Source organism: Manis pentadactyla, chromosome 10 (genome assembly GCF_030020395.1).
Source record: "Manis pentadactyla isolate mManPen7 chromosome 10, mManPen7.hap1, whole genome shotgun sequence".
Classification (NCBI taxonomy): Eukaryota; Metazoa; Chordata; class Mammalia; order Pholidota; family Manidae; genus Manis; species Manis pentadactyla.
Window position 1 is genome coordinate 46108471 of NC_080028.1, and position 8341 is coordinate 46116811.

Genomic DNA, 8341 nt, shown 5'->3' on the forward strand with positions numbered 1-8341 from the left:
TGCATAAATTATGTCTCAATAAACAATTAATCCTAAAGATATAACAGTATAAATACATACAAAACCAACATCAGAACACCTAACACAGAAAGTAAATATTAACAGAACTGAAAGTAGAAACAGACAGAAATACAAAAATATTAGGAGACCTCAATATTTCAATGTCAATAATGCTAAAGTATCCAAGCAGAAATTCAATAAGGAAACAGAGGACCTGAGCAACACTACAGACCAAACAGACCAGGCATATACAGCCCATTCTACAGGATAGGTCTTGTGTTAGGCTACAAGTCTTAAATTTAAGAAGATTCAAGTGATACAAGGTACCTTTTCTTACCCACAATGCTATGAAACTTGAAATTAATACAAGAAGAAATTTTGAAAAGCCACAAATATGTGAAAATTAAACAAAATGCTCCTGAGTGACCAATATTTAAACAATAGGGTAGCCACTAAAACTTTTTTATATCATTAAAAATCAATAATCCAAAAGTGGAGATAATATGGAATCATAAACAAATTAATTCTTTTTTATCTCTAGTTGAATTCCTTTTTGGTGAGTGAATATTCTTGCATTTGAATTCTATCAAATTTGTTAAGATATTGTTATGGACTAGAATATAGATTATGGTGGTGAATTGTCCATGTGCACTTAAGAATATGTGTTCTGTTTCTGTTTGGTGTTGTGAACCATAAAAATCATTTTGGACAAGAAAAGTGTTAGTGCTATTCCAGTCTTTTATGTCTGCTCTAATTCTCTCTGTACATGTTCTTTCAATTCCAGAGAAAGTGGTTTTGAAATATTCTGCCTAATTAGGTATTGTCTATTTCCAACCTTCCACTTTTACCATATCTGTACATTTACTTATCAAAGGAATACCTTCTACAGCATATAGTTTGGCCTTGTACTTCATCTAATATGATAATTCTTCATACTTGGATTTACATTTATCATATTGTTGCTTGTTTTCTATTTTTCCATGTTTCATGATCACTATAATGTCTAAAATGAATAAGAGATTATCTTGTATTGCTGAGGATTTGGAGCTAGAAATTTCTTATTTTTTTCTTTTTTTTACTTCACACTGTCCCTATCCCCCTTTATTTATTTATTTTTTTTAGGAGATCAAGCCTGAAGCTTTTAGATAAAGTAAGAGGACAGAGCTCCTGGCTGAGGCCAGGAGGGGACAAGAGAGCCTCACTAGAAATTTCATATACTACTAGTGTGGGAGTACTAGTTAATACCATGATTTTGGAGATATGTTTCTGTCACCTATTATCACTAAACATTCACCTATGATAGAATAATATCACTCCTAAGTGTATAATAGTGAAGCAAAAGGAATGTATATATGATCAAAATGAAGTGTACAAAAATGTGCTTAGCAGCATTGTTTGTACTATCCTTAAACTTGAATCACCCTTATGATCTTGAGTAGATTAAAGAATAAGTATTTATATATTCAGGCAATGAAAATGATCAGACTATTACTAAATGAAGCAACTTGTATAAGCTCAGAAATATAATTTTGTGTAAGAACATGTAAAGCTCACAAATATAATTTTGGATGTCAGGAAGCAGAAACTGTAGATTCCACTTATATAAAGATCAAGAAAAATTAAAAAGAATCATTGTAACTATAAAGGTCAATATTCCTGTCACCTTTCACAAATAAGTATTTGGTATGAAAGGGAATTCTTTCATAATAATTTATCTATTATTCTGGCTCTGGTTACATGGCTGCATTCGTTGTATGAAAATTTACTAAGGCATATGTTTATCTGTATACATGATATATGTATGTGGTTTTAAAGTACATTATAGCTAATAATGATAACCTTCCATCAAAGAAAGATATACAAATAACCAATAAACACAAAAAAGGTTGTTGAATATCCTTAATCATCATGAAAATGTAATCCACAATGGCAATGAGATACCACTTCCCAGTCACTAGGAGAGCTAGAATTTCACATGGTACTGGTGGGAATGTAAAGTGATGCAGTCACTTTGGAAAATAATCTTGTAGTTCCTCAAATGATTAAACATAGAGTTATCATATGGCTTTTCTCACAGAAATTCCAGTCCTAAATATACCCAAGAGAAATGAAAACATACATCCACACAAAAACACATCTACAAGTGTTTAGGGTAGAAATATTCATAAAAGCCTAAAGGTAGAAGACACCCAAATGTACATGAATGGATGAATTGTTAAAATATATGTGGTATATTCATATGCATTCATATTTCATAGATATCCTAGAACAGCATTTACCTGTGCCTTACACTTTATTCAATATGACAATCTCTATGTGGGTGTTTTCTGTTTACTACTATGGTGAATACTATTTGGCCATAAAAATGAAGTACTGATACACACTACAACTTGGCTGAACCTTGAAAACATTATGCTAAGAACCAGAAGTCCTTCCCAAAGACCAAATATCATATGATTCCATTCAATTGAAATCCCAGATTAGAGAAATCTATAAACATAGAAAGTAGGCTAGTGATTGCAGAAAGATGGGAGTAGGGGTAGTCAGGGTTATAGCTAAAATGGAGCCTCTTTTGTGGTGATGAAAATATTTCAAAATTGACTGTAATGATTGTGGAACATATGTGTGGACGAACCCTGGAAAAACACCTCTGAAAAAGAACAAAATTATATTAGCAGTAGTGTGAAAATAGACCAAACATTAACACAGGAGGTACAGAAAGAGACCCATGTGAATGTATCCCACCTCTGTTTCTCCAAGCCTGTCTGTCTCTGTATCCCTGCTTCTGTCTGACTGTCCTGACCTGTCTCAGGCTGTGTTTCCCCCAGGTAGAAACTCAGAGTGGCTGCTGTCCAGGGCCTGCCATGCTCTCAATGAATGACCCACATTTATAAAAGATCTGAAGGCCTTTCCATAGTGTGATTGATGTGATGATATCAAGGTATATGGAATTTTTAATATTTCTTTTGCATAGGGAGAGGGGCTGTGAGCCAGCACAGGAAGTTACATGCACATACTGAGTGTCTGGCTCCAGCTCAGACTTCTCAGTTCTCAGCTACTCGGCTTTCTGAAGCTGACACTGCTGAGAATTATAAAATTGTGGGGCTGATACTGAGCACAGTGTACCAAGGGCCTGCATTCGTGATAAGCAGAATGAGAACTTTGGGTTTAACAAGGTCCCTCCATATTTTGAAAATGAAATATCAGTGGCTGAGCTATAGCAGTGATTAATGAATATGAATTAGTTCTATTTTAATAGGGCCCCTGGATAAACTATACGATCAGTAGAACAAAATACACTTTAATTCTCCCAATAGCTGAAATAGAGCATCTTAAGAACAGATAATGAGAGATAACTGGGGAGGACTGACTTGAGGAGATCATTTGAGTGCGTCCTAGAGCAGAAATCACCTGATGACCTCTGCCATTCAGACAACATACAGACAAGAAAGCAAAACAAGAACCAAACTGCCATTTTATCACCTGACATTTTTTTGCTACAACTGATGTTATTATGCCTGCCTTTCCTAACTTTGTGGACACTGCCCCACAAGTGCTGGTTAAATTTTTCATTTTTGCTATTTCTGACAAAGTTAATTTCCCTGTAGATTCATTACTGGTTTGAATAGGATTACCAAGGACATTTTTGTTTCTTCACTGAATTGTTTCCAGTGGATTTAAACAGAGGAAACCAATAAAGCACATCCCACCACTGTCAATGAAAGCTTATAAAGCAACCCATTTCTTTGCACGATGAGGTCAGACCATCATCACTTCCAGAGTCTGGGAGAGTTGCTATCATTTATTTATCCTAGTCTAGTCTTTCAGTCACAGATTTCAGGGAAATATTATTTAATAGCTTAATGTGAGGTAGCACTTCTCATCAGATTCCATGTTCACATGGTCATGATGAGAACAAAAACGGTGCTATTCTCTTTGCCATTGTACATCACCCCTCATTTGCAGGCACTCATACCTGAAAGAGTCTGTGGGGCTCAAAAGTATGACAAAGTTAACTCAGAATTATAGCCTATAGCAACCAGTGTTTCTCATACTCAAGGTGGAACTTTGTGCCCAATTTCTAAAACTAATGGGGAAACAGCAGAAAGTAAGTGTGAACCATTTGTTATTTATATGCCAAAAGATCTGGGAATGGGAAACTTGGAAATTGTATAAAATCAGTTCCTGGTTAAAGACAATGAGGTTAGATATTTCTTCCAGAAAATCTGAGTCCAAGAAGTATTTTCATGTTCAGACAGGATTTGAAAATTAATCTCCCAACTGCCACTTTGTTCTGTATAACATGATAATGAGTCTCAACATGACTCTTGAGCTGTGCTCTTGGGAGAGATCAGAATTTAGGATGAGACCAGCTGTGTACATGGCTGGAGAGTGTAGTGACTGCCAGGCTATAATGGTATAATGGAAGGAGCCAGAAAAAGATATCAAAAAAATGTGACTATTTTTTTCATAGACTCTTAGAACATGACAGCTAGAAATAACTTTCATGGGGCAGCTGCTCACTTATAATAACCTGCTAATTAGTTATTTAACTTATCCTTGAATATATCAAGGCCATACTTTGTGCTGCTTGTGTTCTACAGGAGTCAATAGTAGTTACTGTCATGTTCATTAGGTTAGAATACATTCAAGGATTTGGACTCTCTGATATTATAGCTTTTTACTGATGTATTCAATAGAATAACTCAAATAAAAATAAGATTAAGTACATGTTTGTTATTAATTGATAACATTTTCAGGTCAGGGAAACATAAAGATGATCGTTTTGCAGTGAAATAACAATTTAAAATAAAGTGGTATGCCTCACTTATAAGAAAAGTATCAATGAAATAATTATCATGTAAGATTATCTTGCAAGTAAAATTACTAAAATAAAATCCAAAATAATAATGCCTGAATACCGAAGGCTTTGGATGACAGAGACTCTTACTTACCCATGGAAAGAGTATATACACCTGGGCACATTTTTTAAAGGACTAGTTTGTCAGTAAATATGAGAAGCTATCTATTAAATACTTGTCTTTTGGCTAGTTCTTAAATGAAGAATTAATTTGCTGAAGACAAAAAGATTTACATACAAGAATGCCCTCTAAAATGGTATTGTATAATAAATGGAAGTATTCTTAATGCCCCAGAGATACTGTCTGTGATTAGGAACATTTGAAAAGCTAATATTTTCATTAATTTGTGATTATTGCAATTGATTAAGGATGACCAATTGCCTCAAATCATAAAATTACACCTTTCCTGGAAATATTTAAACTTTAGATCCAATTTGACATGGATCAAATTCATCTCCTTCCTTCAAGTACAGTATTGCCACAATAACTGGGAGGTAAGTGATTAGGTAGGAAATGTGGAAATGAAAATATACTCAAGGGTTTCCTGGAAGGTGTAACAATGGCTTCTTTGACATGATTCTGGAAAAGAAGCTTCACAGGGAGGCAGTCTTGTAGGGAAACTCCAAAGGACAGATTGTGACTTTTCAGCTTTTTAGAATAGCCAATTTTTATTTCTTCTCCATGTCATATTTAAATCTTGTTAAATATTAATGCCTTGCTAATAATAACAACTCTTTAGGAAAATAAGCACAATGTGAAGAGCAAAGAGGTGTCCTGGGGCAATGATTAGGGACATTCCCAGGGCCAAAGTGAGTCTCCAGATAAAGGAATCACTCAAAGAAGTCAACTCTTTCCCCAAGTGATTTTCACCTTTCTCTGTCTATTTTGGAGGATATAGATTACATGTTATTAGTTGAGCTAGCAAGTTGCTTCATATGGCTTTTGGGAGAGAAATCATCTCTACATGAATTACAGGACTTAATGATCATGGAAGCCTAAGTAAGGACAGGATTTGGTTCTCTGAGGAACACCATCAGAACATCCCATCTGTCAGGATCCTGGGAAGGCTTGAGCTAGGTGGGGTGTTAGACAACAGATGGATATTGAAACAAGAATTCAAGAAAGGAAACATAACAGATGCTGTTCAAACTAATACATGGGAGAGAGACAGACTTGAATATTTCAGTATATTAACACACAAGGGGAGCAAGGAAGAAATCCTGGAGATGTACGAGAGTCAGGAAATTTCACAGTAACTGTGGTACTGCTCCCTGGTCACCCAGACAGTAAAGGGTCCTCTAGGACACTGAGGACTTTAAAGAGTTATTTGAAGACAACTGTTTCAAAACATGGAAAATAATACATCTAAGCCTTGGTGGTATTATATTGCTGTAGGGTATGAGAATAATTTGCTGATATGATGTTCTGACAGATGGGGAAATGAAATTTTTAAACAGGTACGTTCCTACCTATTGACATTTATGGATCTCCTCCTCTGCACTGGGGAGTGAGGACACCAGGACGGCTGCCCTAATCTCAGGGGACTGGGAGATCCTCCTGGCATTTTCTATCTACTTTAAAATTCACCCTGTAACTGTAGTGAAAATGAAACATGGGATGGATATTTTCTATAAACCACATTGTGAAAAACAAGGTAAAGAAGAGTCCAGGAAATAGCAAGTGCATTTACTTCTACATCAGATTATTGATGCACTGAAAGTTAAATATGTGCTTCTACTGACTTGCTTGGCTGCTCTCCTCTACACAGCTGATTGAATATTACCTTTATATGCTTTATTTATAATCTTCAGATTCGGTTTGTGATCTACTAACATATCTAAAGACAGTGATGAAAAATCATTCTTCAATAACATTCATCCTACTTTGATTAACAGATAACCCACATCTACAGGTTTTTCTTTTAGTATTTCTGTTTCTCACCTACATTTTCACTGTCGCTGGAAATCTCATCATTGTGCTCCTCACTCTGCTGGACCCTCACCTTAAAACACCCATGTACTTTTTCCTTTGTAATTTCTCCATCTTAGAAATAATATTTACAACTGTCTGTGTTCCTTGATTCCTGTATAGCCTGACAACTGGGGACAGAAGTGTTACCTATAATGCTTGCATCATCCAATTATTTTTTGTCATCCTCGTTGGGACAGCAGAATTTTTTCTCCTAACTGCCATGTCCTATGACCACTACGTGGCCATCTGCAAGCCCCTGCACTACACCACCATCATGAGTGACAGGGTTTGCACCATTCTTGTCCTTTTGTGTTGGCTGATTGGGTTAATTGTCATACTCCCCCCACTTAGCCTAGGAGTTCACCTGGATTTCTGTAACTCCAATCTTGTTGACCATTTTGGCTGTGATGCATCTTCTCTTCTGAAGATTGTATGCTCGGACACTCAATTTGTAGAGCAAATTATTCTAGTCGTGGCTGTGCTGACCCTCATTTTTACATTAGTGTGTGTAATTGTATCATACATATATATTATTAGGACTATTTTAAAACTCCCTTCAGTTCAGCAAAGGAAAAAGGCTTTCTCCACCTGTTCTTCCCACATGATTGTAGTTTCCATCACCTATGGAAGTTGCATCTTCATCTATATGAAACCAGCAAAGGAAGGCATTGCCATTAATAAAGTGGTGTCATTGCTCAACATGTCAGTCATCCCTCTGATGAACCCTTTCATTTATACTCTACGGAACAAGCAAGTCAAGCAAGCCTTCAAGAACTCAATAAAAAAGATGGCATTTCTTTAAATGATTTAGAAAACTAAAAAGACCTTCAAAATAAAAAATACATGCATATGAATATTTCATTTTTTACTATGTGTTCTAATTCAAGTGTACAGTACAGTACTGAAGAATGGTTAAGTGTAGTTTCTTATTTATCTGTAGTGCAAACCACCATGCTACATACTGAGGTTGAACTATTACACTACACTAACTCTTGATGTTAATGTGGAAACTTTTTTTGTTGTTCTCATTTTTTTTTTGCATTATAACCCTTTACTTTTCTTGATTTTTTAAAAATATGGTTGATATATAGCATTGTATCAGCATTCAGGTATGACATAATTATTTGATATATGTGTATATATTGAGAAATGATGATCACAGTAGGTTTAGTTAACCCACATAGTTACAGTTTTTTCTTGTGATAAGATATTTTTAAGATCTACTCCCTTAACAACAATAAAAAATAGATTGTTGCTAACTATAGTCAACATGCTGTACATTACATCCCTGAAACTTTTTTATCTTTTAACTGGAGGTTTATGCCTTCTGACCACCTTTGCCCATTACCCTGCTCCTTACCTCTGCCAGCCACCAGTCTGTTCTCTGTTCCTATGCACTTAGCATTTTAAAATTCCACATATACATGATATCACGCAGTGCTTGCCTTTTTGTGTGCCTTACGTCAGATGCCCTCAATGTCTAAACATTGTTAAAATAGCAATATTTC

General features: G+C 35.4%; 1 pseudogene; it reads left to right on the top strand.

Moving 5' to 3' along the window:
• Positions 1-6711: 6711 nt before the first annotated feature.
• LOC130685127 (olfactory receptor 6C2-like) lies at positions 6712-7635 on the top strand (annotated as a pseudogene).
• Positions 7636-8341: the final 706 nt, after the last annotated feature.